At 44.5% G+C, this 16,780-nt stretch overlaps 1 pseudogene; it reads left to right on the top strand.

Moving 5' to 3' along the window:
- The first annotated feature begins 11,618 nt into the window (after positions 1-11,618).
- On the top strand, positions 11,619-15,376 carry LOC124697989 (annotated as a pseudogene).
- The last annotated feature ends 1,404 nt before the right edge of the window (positions 15,377-16,780 follow it).

The raw sequence follows: 16,780 nt of genomic DNA, 5'->3' as shown, positions 1-16,780 counted from the left end.
CATGGCGATGAAGAGTCCTCCAGGAGATGAATCCCCTCTCCGGCAGGGTGCCGGAGGCGATCTCCCGAATCCCCCGAGATGGGATTCGCGGCGGCGGCGTCTCCGGGAAGGTTTTCCGTATCGTGGCTCTCGCATGCGGGGGTTTCGCGACTGAAGCTTTAAGTAGGCGGAAGGGTAGGTCAGGGGGCCACACGAGGGGCCCAGGGGGCAGGCCGGCGCGGCCAAGGCCTGGGCCGCGCCGCCCTATCCCCTGGCCACCTCGTGGCCCCACTTCGTTGACTCTTCGGTCTTCTGGAAGCTTCGTGCAAAAATAGGACCCTGGGCGAAAGTTTCGTCCAATTCCGAGAATATTTCCTTACTAGGATTTCGAAACCAAAAACAGCAGAAACACAAAGAATCGGCTCTTCGGCATCTTGTTAATAGGTTAGTTCCAAAAATGCATAAATATGACATATAATGTGCATAAAACGTGTAGGTATCATCAATAAAGTAGCATGGAACATAAGAAATTATCGATACGTTGGAGACGTATCAGCATCCCTAAGCTTAGTTTCGCTCGTCCCGGCAGTGTAAAACAATAACAAAGATAATTTCGAAGTGACATGCCATCATAATCTTGATCATACTATTTGTAAACATATGTAATGAATGCAGCGATCAAAACAAAGGTAATGACATGAGTAAACAAGTGAATCATATGACAAAGACTTTTCATGAATAGTACTTCAAGACAAGCATCAATAAGTCTTGCATAAGAGTTAACTCATAAAGCAATAAATCAAAGTAAAGGTATTGAAGCAACACAAAGGAAGATTAAGTTTCAGCGGTTGCTTTCAACTTGTAACATATATATCTCATGGATATTGTCAACATAAAGTAATATAACAAGTGCAATATGCAAGTATGTAGGAATCAATGCACAGTTCACACAAGTGTTTGCTTCTTAAGGTGGAGGGAGATAGGTAAACTGACTCAACAATTAAAGTAAAAGAATGGTCCTTCAAAGAGGAAAGCATCGATTGCTGTATTTGTGCTAGAGCTTTTATTTTGAAAACATATAGAGAGCATAAAAATAAAATTTTGAGAGGTGTTTGTCGTTGTCAACGAATGGTAGTGGGCACTCTAACTCCCTTGCCAGGCAAACCTTCAAAGAGCGGCTCCCATTTTATTTTATTTTTGGGTGGCACTCCTTCCAACCTTTCTTTCACAAACCATGGCTAACCGAATCATTGGGTGCCTGCCAACAATCTCATACCATGAAGGAGTGCCTTTTTATTTTAGTTTTATTTAGATGACACTCCTCCCCACCTTTGCTTTCTCAAGCCATGGCTAACCGAATCCTTCGGGTGCCGTCCAACAATCACATACCATGGAGGAGTGTCTATTTTTGTTAATTAATTTGGGACTGGGAATCCCATTGCCAGCTCTTTTTGCAAAATTATTGGGTAAGCGGATGAAGCCACTAGTCCATTGGTGAAAGTTGCCCAACAAGATTGAAAGATAAACACCACATACTTCCTCATGAGCTATAAAACATTGACACAAATTGAGGAGCATTTTGAATTGTTTAAAGGTAGCACTCAAGCAATTTACTTTGGAATGGCGGAGAAATACCATGTAGTAGGTAGGTATGGTGGACACAAATGGCATAGTAGTTGGCTCAAGTATTTTGGATGCATGAGAAGTATTCCCTCTCGATACAAGGTTTAGGCTAGCAAGGTTATTTGAAGCAAACTCAAGGATGAACAAGTGCAGCAAGACTCACATAAAAGACATATTGTAAACATTATAAGACTCTACACCGTCTTCCTTGTTGTTCAAAACTCAATACTAGATATTATCTAGACCTTAGAGAGACCAAATATGCAAATCAAATTTTAGCAAGCTCTATGTATTTCTTCATTAATGGGTGCAAAGCATATGATGCAAGAGCTTAATCATGAGCACAACAATTGCCAAGTATCACATTATCCAAGACATTTTTAGAATTACTACATGTAGCATTTTCCAATTCCAACCATATAACAATTTAACGAAGAAGAAACTTCGCCTTGAACATTATGAGTAAAGCCTAAGGACATATGTGTCCATATGCAACAGCGGAGCGTGTCTCTCTCCCACAAAGTGAATGCTAGGATCCATCTTATTCAAACAAAAACAAAAACAAAAACAAACCGACGCTCCAAGTAAAGAACATAAGATGTGACTGAATAAAAATATAGTTTCGGGGAGGAACCCGATGATGTTGTCGATGAAGAAGGGGATGCCTTGGGCATCCCCAAGCTTAGACAGCTTGAGTCTTCTTAAAATATGCAGGGGTGAACCACGGGGGCATCCCTAAGCTTAGAGCTTTCACTCCTCTTGATCATAGTATATCATTCTCCTCTCTTGACCCTTGAAAACTTCCTTCACACCAAACTTCAAGCAAACTCATTAGAGGGTTAGTGCACAATTAATAATTCACATGTTCAGAGGTGGCACAATCATTCTTTACACTTCTGGACATTGCATAATGCTACTGGACATTAATGGATCAAAGAAATAAATCCAATATAGCAAAAGAGGCAATGCGAAATAAAAGGCAGAATCTGTCAAAAACAGAACAGTCCGTAAAGACGAATTTAAAGCTGGCACCAGAATTGCTCAAATGGAAAAACTCAAAACTAATGAAAGTTGCGTACATATCTGAGGATCATGCTCGTAAATTGGCAGATTTTTTCGAATTTTCTACAGAGAACTGTGCCCAGATTCGTGACAGACAGCAATGCTGTTTCTGCGCAGTGATCCCAAATATAACATCAACTTTGACATAGAAACTTTACTTGGCACATAAACATGATAAGGAGAGGTTGCTACAGTAGTAAACAACTTCCAAGACTCAAATATAAAACAAAGTGCTGTAGTAAAAACATGGGTTGTCTCCCATAAGCGCTTTTCTTTAACGCCTTTCAGCTAGGCGCAGAGAGTGCAAATCAAGTATTATCGAGAGTAGAAGCATCAACATCATAACTTGTTCTAATAATAGAATCAAAAGGCAACTTCATTCTCTTTCTAGGGAAGTGTTCCATACCTTTCTTGAGAGGAAATTGATATTTAATATTACCTTCCCTCATATCAATAACGAGCACCAACGAGTTCGAAGAAAAGGTCTTCCCAACACAATAGGACAAGATGCATTGCATTCGATATCCAAGACAACAAAATCAACGGGGACAAGGTTATTGTTAACCGTAATGTGCACATTATCAATCCTCCCCAAAGGTTTCTTTTTAACATTATCGGCAAGATTAACATCCAAATAACAATTCTTCAATGGTGGCAAGTCAAGCATATAATAAATCTTTTTAGGCATAACGAAATACTTGCACCAAGATCACATAAAGCATTACATTCAAAGTCATTGAATTTCATTTTAATGATGGGCTCCCAACCATCTTCTAACTTTCTAGGAATAGAAGTTTCAAGTTTTAGTTTCTCTTCTCTAGCTTTTATGAGAGCATTTGTAATATGTTTTGTAAAGGCTAAATTTATAGCACTAGCATTAGGACTTTTAGCAAGTTTCTGTAAGAACTTTATAACTTCAGAGATGTGGCAATCATCAAAATCTAAATCATTATGAGCTACAGCAATGGGATCATTGTTCCCAAGGTTGGAAAAAATTTCAGCAGTTTTATCACAAGCGGTTTCAGTGAGTTTTAGCAATTTCGAGCAGTTTTGTTCGCTTTGCACTAGAAGTAGAAACATTGCCAACACCAATTATTTTACCATTGATAGTAGGAGGTGCAGCAACATGTGAAGAATTAGCATTACTAGTGGTGGTAATAGTCCAAACTTTAGCTACATTATTCTCTTTAGCTAGTTTTTCATTTTCTTCTCTATCCCACCTAGCACGCAGTTCAGCCATTAATCTTATATTCTCATTAATTCTAACTTGGATGGCATTTGCTGTAGTAGTAATCTTATTATCAATATCATTATTAGGCATAACTTTCAATTTTAAAAGATTAACATCGAGGCAAGTCTATCAACTCTAGAAGCAATAGTATCAATTTTATCAAGCTTTTCCTCAACGGATTTGTTAAAAGCGGTTTGTGTACTAATAAATTCTTTAAGCATAGCTTCAAGACCAGAGGGTACACTCCTATTATTATTGTAAGAATTCCCATAAGAATTACCATAACCATTACCATTAGCAGAAGGATATGGCCTATAGTTATTACCAGAGTTGTTCCTATAAGCATTGTTGTTGAAATTATTATTTTTAATGAAATTCACATCAACATTTTCTTCTTGAGCAACCAATGAAGCTAAAGGAACATTATTTGGATCAACATTAGATCTACCATTCACAAGCATAGACATAATCACATCAATCTTATCACTCAAGGAAGAGGTTTCTTCAACAGAATTTACCTTCTTACCTTGTGGAGCTCTTTCCGTGTGCCATTCAGAGTAATTTATCATCATATCATCAAGAAGTTTTGTAGCCGCCCCCAATGTGATGGACATAAAGGTACCTCCAGCAGCTGAATCCAATAAATTCCGCGAAGAAAAATTTAGTCCTTCATAGAAGGTTTGGATGATCATCCAAGTAGTCAGTCCATGGGTTGGGCAATTCTTTACCAAAGTTTTCATTCTCTCCCATGCTTGAGCAACATGTTCAGTATCTAATTGCTTAAAATTCATTATGCTACTTCTCAAAGATATAATTTTAGCGGGAGGATAATATCTACCAATAAAAGCATCCTTGCATTTAGTCCATGAATTAATACTATTCTTAGGCAAAGATAGCAACCAATCTTTAGCTCTTCCTCTTAATGAGAAAGGAAACACTTTCAATTTAATAATATCACCATCTACATCTTTATACTTTTGCATTTCACAAAGTTCAACAAAATTATTGAGATGGGCGCGAGCATCATCGGAACTAACACCGGAAAATTGATCTCTCATGACAAGATTTAGTAAAGCGGGTTTAATTTCAAAGAATTCTGCTTGTAGTAGCGAGTGGAGCAATAGGTGTGCATATGAAATCATTATTATTTGCATTTGTGAAGTCACACAACTTAGTATTTTCAGGGGTATTCATTTTAGCAACAGTAAATAAAATAAACTAGATAAAGTAAATGCAAGTAACTAATTTTTTTGTGTTTTCGATATGGAGAGCAAGACAGTAAATAAAGTAAAACTAGCAACTAATTTTTTTGTATTTTGATTTAGTGCAGCAAACAAAGTAGTAAATAAAATAAAGCAAGACAAAAACAAAGTAAAGAGATTGAGAAGTGGAGACTCCCCTTGCAGCGTGTCTTGATCTCCCCGGCAACGGCGCCAGAAATTTGCTTTGATGCGCGTAGATGTACACGTCCGTTGGGAACCCCAAGAGGAAGGTATGATGCGCACAGTGGAAAGTTTCCCTCAGTAAGAAACCAAGGTTTAATCGGACCAGTAGGAGTCAAGAAGCACGTTGAAGGTTGATGGTGGCGAAATGTGATGCGGCGCAACAACGAGGATTCCGGCGCCAACGTGGAATCTGCACAACAAAACCAAAGTACTTTGCCCCAACGAAACAGGTGAGGTTGTCAATCTCACCGGCTTGCTGTAACAAAGGATTAAACGTATCGAGTGGAAGATGTTTGCAAGAAAATAATAAAACACAAGTATTGCGAGTAGAATTTATGCTATGTAAAGAATAGGACCGGGGTCCACAGTTCACTAGAGGTGTCTCTCCCATAAGATAAAAGCATGTTGGGTGAACAAATTACGGTCGGGCAATTGACAAATAGAGAAAGGCATAACAATGCATATACATGATATGATAAATATAGTGAGATTTAATTGGGCATTACGACAAAGTACATAGACCGCCATCCAACTGCATCTATGCCTAAAAAGTCCACCTTCGGGTTATCGTCCGAACCCCATTCAGTATTAAGTTGCTAAGCAACGGACAATTGCATTAAGTATGGTGCGTAATGTAATCAACAACTACATCCTTAGACATAGAATCAATGTTTTATCCCTAGTGGCAACAAGCACATCCACAACCTTAGAACTTTCACATCATCGTCCTGCATTCAATGGAGGCATGAACCCACTATCGAGCATAAATACTCCCTCTTGGAGTTAAGAGTACAAACTTGGCCGAGCCTCTACTAATAACGGAGAGCATGCAAGATCATAAACAACACATAAACAATAGATTGATAATCACCATAATCATAGTACTCTCTATCCATCGGATCCCGACAAACACAACATATAGTATTACAGATAGATGATCTTGATAATGTTAGGCAGCTCACAAGATCAAACAATGAAGCACAACAAGGAGAAGACGACCATCTAGCTACTGCTATGGACCCATGGTCCAGGGGTGAACTACTCACTCATCACTCCGGAGGCGATCATGGCGATGAAGAGTCCTCCGGGAGATGAATCCCCTCTCCGGCAGGGTGCCGGAGGCGATCTCCCGAATCCCCCGAGATGGGATTCGCGGCGGCGGCGTCTCCGGAAGGTTTTCCGTATCGTGGCTCTCGGTACTCGGGGGTTTCGCGACGGAAGCTTTAAGTAGGCGGAAGGGTAGGTCGGGGGCCACACGAGGGGCCCAGGGGGCAGGCCGGCGCGGCCAAGGCCTGGGCCGCGCCGCCCTATCCCCCGGCCACCTCGTGGCCCCACTTCGTTGACTCTTCGGTCTTCCGGAAGCTTCGTGCAAAAATAGGACCACGGGCGAAAGTTTCGTCCAATTCCGAGAATATTTCCTTACTAGGATTTCTGAAACCAAAAACAGCAGAAAACAGCAACTGGCTCTTCGGCATCTTGTTAATAGGTTAGTTCCAAAAAAATGCATAAATATGACATATAATGTGCATAAAACGTGTAGGTATCATCAGTAAAGTAGCATGGAACATAAGAAATTATCGATACGTTGGAGACGTATCACGAATCAACAAACCGGTCAGCCAAACTAGGCAGCTGACAAAAAGTATGACAAAAGTCTCTCGCCGTGATTGTATTATATGAATCTGTCACGGAGGACTTATCGAGTTCTGAATCCAGAAAATGAGAATTAAAGGTACCTGACGCGTCCATCAGGATTTTTCATCACATCGACGATGACACAAATATTTCTAGCAGAGCGCAGTCTGTGGTGGTGCCAGGCCTCACAGAAGGAATCCTGATGGTCTTACCTTCATACTCTAGCATGACATTTGGAGGCTCACGAAGACGCGGCCCATGCATTTATTTATTTATCGGATGCCGTGTTTGGCTTTTGAATTACTCAAAATTGTCGGGTTGAACTTATTTCGAATGCATGCACTCCCGATGGGAGTAAAGGACAAAGTAATGTTCGTTAAGTGTTACCACTTGAACATGCATTTGAAGCTTTTCGTCATCTCCTGCTTGATTCTTGTACTTGTCACTTCTTTATTTTCTATCGGGTACGCGTTCAACGGTCCCGATGGAAGTAGCCCCCGACCTACACTCGAGTATTTGTAGTCAAGCATAGGCTCGAAGTATGTCCGTTCACTTCTAGTAGAATTGTAATATTTTAATCGGGTGCGCGGTAAGCGCTCCCGATGGAAGTAGCCCCCGAGGATATGGTCGAGTATGTGTACTTGAGCATAGGCTCAAAAATCCTGCACACAAGAATACTTATAATATGTATGAAAAGCTTACTTGTACTCCTGGACGCTATTAATTCTATCGGGTGCGCGGTCAGCGCTTCCAATGGGAGTAGCCCCGAGGTTATGGTCGAGTATGCATACTCGAGCATAGGCTCAAAGAAGCTTCTTCAAGGAAATTCTTTTCACAAAGTACTCGTTCAAACGTTGCCGATGGGAGTAATCTTTTAGGATGTTTAACCCGATGATTTCCCTTGCTTCCATTGAAATTTTAACAAACCATGACGTCATTGCTGACGAAGATGGCGTGCTCGACTGCGTCCTGGCAAGATGCTTGATATGACTGGTCAGTTGTGGGCCTGCCTCATGATGACGAACGGTAGAGTGTGCCACATCGCTTGATTTGACGCCCAAGACTGCGCGAGAAACAAAAAGACCGCCCGCGGCACAGTAACTTCCTCGTTTTCCGCGGCACGTGGAGTTACTGTGGTAACTTCCGTTATGTGATGGACACATGGTGCCCTAGATCCGCTTCATGCGAACAGTTGCCTGAGCAAATCCCTTCGCATCTTCGTTCTCCTGGCACTGCCGCTCTTGCTTCCTCTGCACAGTTCATCCTCGCTGCTCCTTCCTCGCACCGCCGCCGCCATGGGCAAGCCGAAGGGAAGGCATGTTGGAACGAACAACGCTGCCGGGCTCCTTGCCGCCGCCACATAGGTGATGATGCCCGGTGAGGAAACTGTGCCCCGCCCTCAACAGTGCTACCGGGTAATGTCCTCCCAATTTCTCATGTGCGGCCTCTCTCTTCCTGTCCATGGATTTCTTCGTGGACTTCTTTTTTTGTTTACGGTGTGCAGCTTCATCAGCACACACCAAATTCCATACTCCGCATTGCGTGCTTTGTCACGCTATGTGAATGTTTTCTTGGCACTGACCCCCACCGGGGCTCTAGCGCTGCATCTTTTGCATCCAGCGCAATGTCTCCCAGACCGCCGTCCATGAGGTCAGAGGCGCCAATATTTATACGAAGGGCCCATCTGGCTACTTCGACCTTCGCTTGCGAGACTCTGTCCAAGATTGGTGAAAGAAGTGTTTCTATGTCAAGGATGATCCGGTCGATGGATAGATGTACATGCTTGCTCCTTTGGATGTTGTTGCTCGAAGTGAAGAAGCTGAAGTCCCGGGACATTCCTTTGACTGCTGCTGAGCTGGAGGAGACGGAGCCGATGATGCAGAAGATCCAAGCCCCGCAGACCACGGTGGGTAAGGAGCTCGATCTCATGCCTCCAACTCATGGCTTTCTTCGTGCGAATGCGTGTCCAGCCTCTGCAAGCCAGAGCACATTAAATGTGGAACTACGCGGGTTCAACTGATGCAACATGTGTTTCCAAAGATGATGTTGTTGAGGATGAGGTGAAGAAGACTGCTCACCGGCTAACCACCCTCTCACAACAACCGATGAAGTATCCATCGCCTGCCAGGCTGTGAGTACTTCGACAAGAATCATTCGACGCCGCCGGTATGTTTCGTCGACCTATTTCCCACAGACGGCGCCAATGACAAAGGCTTAACCTTGTCAATGCCCATGATGATGGACTTGGGTTTCTAGGAAGGAGGACACTGGCGAATAAACAAACCGGTCAGCCAAACTAGGCAGCCGACGAAAAGTATGACACAAGGCTCTCGCCGAAATTGTATTATATGAATCTAGGGTTACATGGTGTATCATATTGTTGAATCTGCCCCCTCTCGGTGGCTCCTCCTAGCCCTTATATAGCGGGCTAGGTATCAGAGTCCTCCTCGAGGTCGAGTTACATCATAGGTCGGTTCACCCGATATGGGCCTAGCTTTCCTAATTTTTATAACGTAAGACCTTCGGTTTCATCTGGATTTCTTCATGGGCTTTCCCCTATTCCTTCATGAGTTTTGTACCAGGGACGCCGATGTTGAGGATCTGATATGGCATACCCATACCAGTAACCACATGACGACCCTTGATTTCTAGCATACTTCAGCGGCAACTTATATACGTCGAGGGCTAGCATCGATGATGTTGGATGTGTGACCAAGGCATTGGGTAAATTTTTATGTGGGATGCCCCGCACATAGTTATACATTAAAGTAATAATATTATCCTACAAAATTTTATTACATGATAGTGGTGAATCCTTAACTCATTGAAGAATCCTTAAACCCTATTACAGTTCCGTCATTCACGTCTCCTTATTTTATATTTATGTTGTTTTACTCTTTTTTTATTTCAATATAATACTCTCAAACACAAACACCCACACACACTTTCAACACACCTTCAACACACTCTTGATTGGAATCGAAATAGGCACCCCTTTGGTAAACTCACAACAAGAAGCAAAAGATCATTTCCTCGTCTATCAGTGGATTTCCTTGTCTTTCAGTGGTTCGATACTCTTACTTTTAAAATAGATACAACAATTTTATGTACTTGAAGGCATCGATGACAGGCCTGGCATGGTCGATGCGATGATCTCTCTTGAAGATGGAGTCGAGGAAGACGGTGGTAGCAACTCCTACGGCGTGGGCGTTGGCGTATGCTGAGAGTCTGCTTGACTAGATGTGCTTCTCATCTGCTATTGGGTGGTCTGGGAAGGCATTTGGTTTTTGGATGATATAAGTTGGTGAATTGTCACCCCCTTCATCCCTCTGTAGGTTTAGCGAGGTGGCTTCGAGTTTTGATCTTCTGTATTGCTCTTGTAAGGTGTTGTGAATAATCTAATAAAAAAAACCGTGTGCATCCTTTGGATGCAGAAGCTGGGGCGATATTTCCCCCATTTCAAAAAAAAAACTTGCAGACATCAATCTATTTTCTGGTGCTGTTGCCAAGAAGCTAAGCACCATTTTTTTCTTGAAGTTCTTGTTTATCAGTGTTGTGCTAAGGTTTTTGCAGGTGGCCATTCGCACAAGCTAGCCGAGAAGAAATAGTTATAGCCACCACTTAATAAATTTATGCCAACGAGCTCGAGGGTTAACAAGAAAGGATATAAATTCAATCCACTACTGATTGACATGACGCATAACAAACAATGCAGAGAGATGATAAGAAATATCCCTATGCTCATGTTTTTTTTTGAAACTAGGCAAAAGCTTTGTTTTTATATCGATACAGAAGGGGCAAATACATAGACCTAGGCCAACAAAAAAGGAAAAAAAAACTAATTAAGCAATTATTTCTGCCAAATGTTTAGCACCCACCGGTATCAGTTTTTGCTCTTGTCCTTATCTTTTCTTTTAAGATAGGTAAGCTTCGTACTGAAGGTAGTGGAAATCGCAAGACAGTTGCTCAACCGAAAGGTGTTGATTTACTTCAACTCAAGTGAGGTATTTCACTAAAACGAAAGTCGGATCTTTTTCACGATGGCTATGGGCATGGAGGCATTGTTGTTGACGTACAGTAGCATAGACCTATGGTTAATTGCACATGTAAATAACCGAAGAAATGGCACTTGCCGATTCAGATTGCTCAAAGTAAGTGTAGACCGAGTGGTAAAGCAGTGGACCAAGACTTTCAGTCGGTTCATCTGTTCGGTCATCAGTTTGTTTTTTCCTGAACTCCAAGAGTGGAAAACAGATACTAGTATGACCAAGAGTAGTATAATTAAATTTAGAAAAAAAAAGAGTCAAAGACAAAGTAGAGAGAACGGCTGTTCAGTGTTCAGACGTGTGCTAACTTGGTCGTTGAAGGCTGGTCCAACTCCAAACAGAGAGAGAGAGAGAGAGAGAGTTCCATCACCGCGCCGACGCGCACCTTCCTCTCTCCCCGCGGCGGCTCATCAACGCGGGCCGCCGGCTCGCACGATCAACACGCCGCCCCGCGTATATAGAAACCTCGCCTTAGCCCATCCCGACCACCGCAAATCCACCCGGACGCACAATCATCCCGGGCGAGCGCCGCGGCAGTGCCTGCTGGTACTTACACGACCGTACTAGCTAGCTACCCATCGGCTCCAGTGCGGCCTCATGGCCCGGCTCGTCCTCCCCGAGCGCTGCGGCCTCACGCCGCTCCGCGCGCGCAGCCGCGGCGGCGGCGCCATTGCGCTGCCGCCGCCTCCCCACCTCGCCGCCGCGCCGCGTCGCCCCGCGACCGCCGCCATCCACCGCGACTGGGCGCTCCGCGTCTCCGCGCCCGCCCGCCTCACCTCCGTCTTCGAGGAGGAGAAAAGCAGCTCCCTCCGGGGAGACGGGGAGGAGGAGGCCGCCGGGAGCGCTCCCGCGGAGGCGTTCAACCCGGGAGCGCCGCCGCCGTTCGGCCTAGCGGAGATCCGCGCGGCTATCCCCAAGCACTGCTGGGTCAAGGACCCCTGGCGGTCCATGGGCTACGTGCTGCGGGACGTGCTCGTCGTGCTCGGCCTCGCCGCCGCCGCCGCGCGCGCCGACAGCTGGCTCGTCTGGCCGCTCTACTGGGCCGCGCAGGGCACCATGTTCTGGGCGCTCTTCGTGCTCGGACACGACTGGTACGGGCCGTTGCTCACTGTCCGTACCCAATTGGACTTCTTGGCCTAAAGCTGCAAGCTTTGACTCTTCCCCTGGTTTTGGTGTTTGCAGTGGACACGGGAGCTTCTCCAGCAACCAGAAGCTGAACAGCGTGGTCGGCCACATACTCCATTCCTCCATTCTTGTTCCATACAATGGATGGTATGATGAGTGCATTTTGGATGGTTTTTTTTTCCTTTTCATCACGAATTGTTGTTGTTGATGCTAAGGAAGGCGGCATCTTCAATGTAATTGCAGGAGGATTAGTCACAGGACGCACCACCAGAACCACGGTCATGTGGAGAAAGATGAGTCCTGGCACCCGGTAGGTCTTTGCTTTCCGGTGGATTCACAGTTCACGCATGCATAATTCTGCAGGTAGGCAGCAGAGTTGAACGAATTGTGTTTGATGGCTCCTTGGATTTTCACAATTTGCAGCTACCTCAGAGGCTCTACAATAGCCTGGATAACATGACAAAGAAGTTGCGGTTCAGCTTGCCATTTCCCATGCTTGCGTTCCCCGTATACTTGGTGAGACAGAGTGCTGAGTGATTGATTTTACCACGATGTATGAATTGGTGGTTCAACATGTTACTGAATTCTTGTTATATGCAGTTTGTCAGAACCCCAGGAAAGACAGGCTCACACTTCGACCCAAGCAGTGATGTGTTCCTACCTAATGAGAAGAAGGATGTGCTAACATCAACCGCATCCTGGCTGGCAATGATCGGTGTTCTCGCTGGTCTGACCTTTGCAATGGGGCCTCTTAAGATGCTAAAGCTCTATGCTATCCCTTATGCGGTAAGAGCCCCATTCCTTCCATTACAATATTCACATGTGCAATTTCGGCAAACTGATAATTCAGATAAAAGTCATTGTCGAAGTACACTGCAGTGGAGAATTCATGTGATTAATTTTGGTGAATCCATATCCATGTGCAGATATTTGTCATGTGGCTGGATTTTGTCACATACTTGCATCATCATGGTCATCAAGACAAGCTTCCATGGTATCGTGGAAAGGTAAATATCATCAATTAATCAGGTTTATGATTTGACAATGCTTCAGGAATTAGGATAACTAGTTAATGTTCAAAATACAATGCCACAGTCGTTTATTGTTTGTTAAAATGACTGAAAACCTGCTTCATTGTTTTAAGTAGAATATTACATGTGGAAAACAGAAAATTGAACAAAAGCTGTGTTCTTAAAGAAAATGTTAAGGAGTAGTATTAGTATAATTTTAAAGCTAATGGAATGGACAGTACCATAAGTGCACACCCTGCCGAAAGATACTCTTCAATAACATTTCTTCATTTTGTGGCAATCGTCGGTTCTTATGGTTTGTAATACTAGTTAGCTTGTTTGGTCATAACATTAACATGTGAGGTACTTATTCAGAATACGGTATATTTTGTTATGCCTAAGCTAAAAAGCACGGACACGGGGACGGAAAGACGGGGATACGGATACGGGGATACGGGATACGGCATTTTCCAAAAACAGCCATTCGGGGATACGGCGAGTATATATAAAATAAAAGAAATATATGCCATGTAATATAAAGTTATGACAGAAAATTTAATGAGAAAGAGATCAGAAAAGAGAATAGTGCCCCATTTGGTGTCTCTTTTATCAAGTGCCTGACTGATTCTAGTCCCAATTGTCAAATACCCAGCAAGAATATGATAAATAGGAGCTAACAAGGCTGAGATGGCAACAGAAATTGCAATGAAACTTTGAATTTCCTCCACGGGTACCAGCGGAAGCAGCACTGCAGTAGCACCACCAAGCTTCTCCACATCCGTAGATGATATCTAGGATCTACAGCCCTAGGATGCCCTTTACTGTCACCCACGGATGATTAGCTACCGGCTCCACCTCTTCCAGATGCCATGCTACCTAGGATCGATGTGGAGGAATGAGGAGAGGCTGAGGAATTGAAGGACTGATACGTAGATGAGGATCTGCCGAGGCTGCTGGGTTACCTGCGGTGCCGGAGGAGGCGGTCGCCGGTCGAATCCCGGCGGCGGCGGCGGCGACGTCGAGTCCAGGCGGTGGCGGCATCGAGTCCAGGCAGTGACGGCTTCGATCCAGGAGGCAGCGTTTCAGCCTCGCAGGGAGGCAGAGTGGCTCGTGCCCTAATAATTGGTTTGGTGTTGGGCTGAGGCTGTGTTGATGGGCCAGGCCGTATCCCAAACGTATCCAGCCGTATCCCTTTATTTTTTCCAATTTTTTTAATTCGAATTTCAGGGATACACCAAAATTCGCGTATCCCGCCGTATCCCGCCGTATCCCCGTATCCCGCCGTATCCGAACGGCAGATCGGCAGTTTCTGCCGTATCCGTGCTTTCAAGTGCCTAAGTGCCAAATGCTTCCTTCCACCCATTACTAAGGAAGGCAACCTTCAGTCAGCAAAATCCTAGTGGTGAATGTCATAAATCAAAGATTAAAGTTTTTCTAATAGTTAAGTCAGTCATTTATAGCTGCTTAACAATCCTTGCCTGGTTGCTTATTAACATCGCTTTCCGAACTTACAGGAATGGAGTTATCTGCGTGGAGGATTGACAACACTTGATCGGGACTACGGTCTGATCAACAAAATCCACCATGACATTGGCACCCATGTCATTCATCATCTTTTCCCGCAGATCCCACATTACCATCTTGTCGAGGCGGTAAGCGTCGATATCCCCTGTTCTTCGCCTCTTGCCTTTTTTTTCCTCAAACATGTGTGTCATTTTGTACTAGCAACATGACCTCGTATCTAGAGCCACCCTGCTAACTTGATGCTGGTTCGAATGTAACCTGCAGACCGAGGCAGCAAAACCAGTGCTTGGCAAGTACTACAAAGAGCCGGAGAAGTCGGCTCCTCTCCCATTCCACCTCCTCGGGGTGCTATCGCGGAGTATGAAGAGCGACCACTATGTTAGCGACACGGGAGACGTAGTCTACTACCAAAGTGACACAGAGACAAATAATTCTGATTGAGCTGGAACACTAGCATATTATGCATATAGGTTATCCTTCAACTTCCCAGGAGGATTTGCCCTGACAGTTGAACACCCTGACCAGTCGCCTAGGATCCATGACTATAGTACTATACACCATGAATATAAGTTGTGACGTATTACCATTGTAACAGAACAGCTGCAGCTCCCCTCAAGGCTTGGCTTGGTCTGCTTGTAGTACAATTGTAAAAGAGCACTTGCAGCTCATCACAAGGCTTGGCTTGATCTGCTGGTATCCCTGAACTGTCTGGACAAGGGAGAGACAACGTTCTATAGACGGTATATGCCAGCAAATGAAGTGCATGTGTCTTTTGTCGAATTGAAAGACGTGGCTGCACATATCGCCAGTTACAAGAGAGAGACAACGTTCTATAGACGGTATATGCCAGGATATGTGACCTGATTGCCAATTTTCCCAGACACAACTTTTTCTCTTATTGGCGGCTGTCTGTCTGCGCTTCCTGGAAAGAACCGTGGGCTCCAGCAGCCGGATCGACCGATTCTTCCCATGTGCAAACGTAATGCACCGCTACAGCTGCGCTAAGCAATGGACGTAAGGCGTTGGCAGTTCGGCACTAGACAAGCAGCATGTTTGTTGACTGAACTTCTTTTGAATGAGGAAATTGACGCGTTCTTGTGCGGCTGCGCGCGCTGTACCTGCAAGTATTAAACCAGGTCGTTCCGGCGCATGTACGACAGCACAATGCTACCGTCAGTCCATCGCATTCTCCTCGTCCACTCGTGTTTCTGAATATTTGATAGCGACTCTCTGTGTGACGGGGAAGGAAGGACTCAGTGAAGAATACGAAGGAAAGACCTTTTTTCTCCACCCGACCCCCCGTAAACCTTCTTTGGTCGCCGTCGCTGAAACTTTCTCATTAACTTTTTTTTACAGTTGCATTCTCATTAGACCCGTTCTACTAGTTGCATTTATGTATGTGTTTTAGCGTGTAGGTTCACTTAATTTGTTCCATATCTAGTTTACTTTAACATTACTAAAATAGTATTACTTCTGTTTTAAAATGTAAGTCTTTCTAGAAATCTAAAGCTTTTTAAAAATGCTTAATTTTGAAACGGAGGTAAAATTACATTAGTGAATACATTTAGTATTTTTTTTCTGTGGTACTCTCAACTTTTGAAGTGTATCCTCCTCCAGAATCGGGTCATAGTGCCATGTTTTCCATCGGCAATAGTGGGTTCCCACTCTCGTCACAATTTCTCACTTGCTGCTTACAGATTCCGGTGCCGACCTACTCTGCTCAGCTGTGCGGGACATGCCCTTCTGCCCCTTCATGCATGGACTAAGCTGACCAGGCTTTTCCACAAAGAGCAGTACTATATGCATGCAAAGCAAATACCGAACCGGTACGGAAGAGAGACACAGGAGTCAGGGCGATCGTGAAACCGATCTAGGGTTTTGTCCCTCTCGCCGGCGACGCTGTCGATCTGCTCCGTCTTCGGTGGCCTTTGGGCCTTGGAGGCGTGGCAGATCGCGGCCTCTCGCCGGCGGGAAGGTTTCCGTTCTTCGTTTAGTTTGTTTTCAGTGTCTTCTTCAGGATGGTGAGGCGGCGGCTACTTCCTGAACTCAGAATAAGGTCCCCCCGCCCTATCCTCGCTCCGGTGGTGTCTAGCACCGGTG

The sequence above is a fragment of the Lolium rigidum genome, chromosome 3, assembly GCF_022539505.1.
Source record: "Lolium rigidum isolate FL_2022 chromosome 3, APGP_CSIRO_Lrig_0.1, whole genome shotgun sequence".
Taxonomy (NCBI): Eukaryota; Viridiplantae; Streptophyta; class Magnoliopsida; order Poales; family Poaceae; genus Lolium; species Lolium rigidum.
The sequence above is the reverse complement of the archived record's forward strand: the minus strand, read 5'-3'. Positions and strand labels throughout refer to the sequence as shown.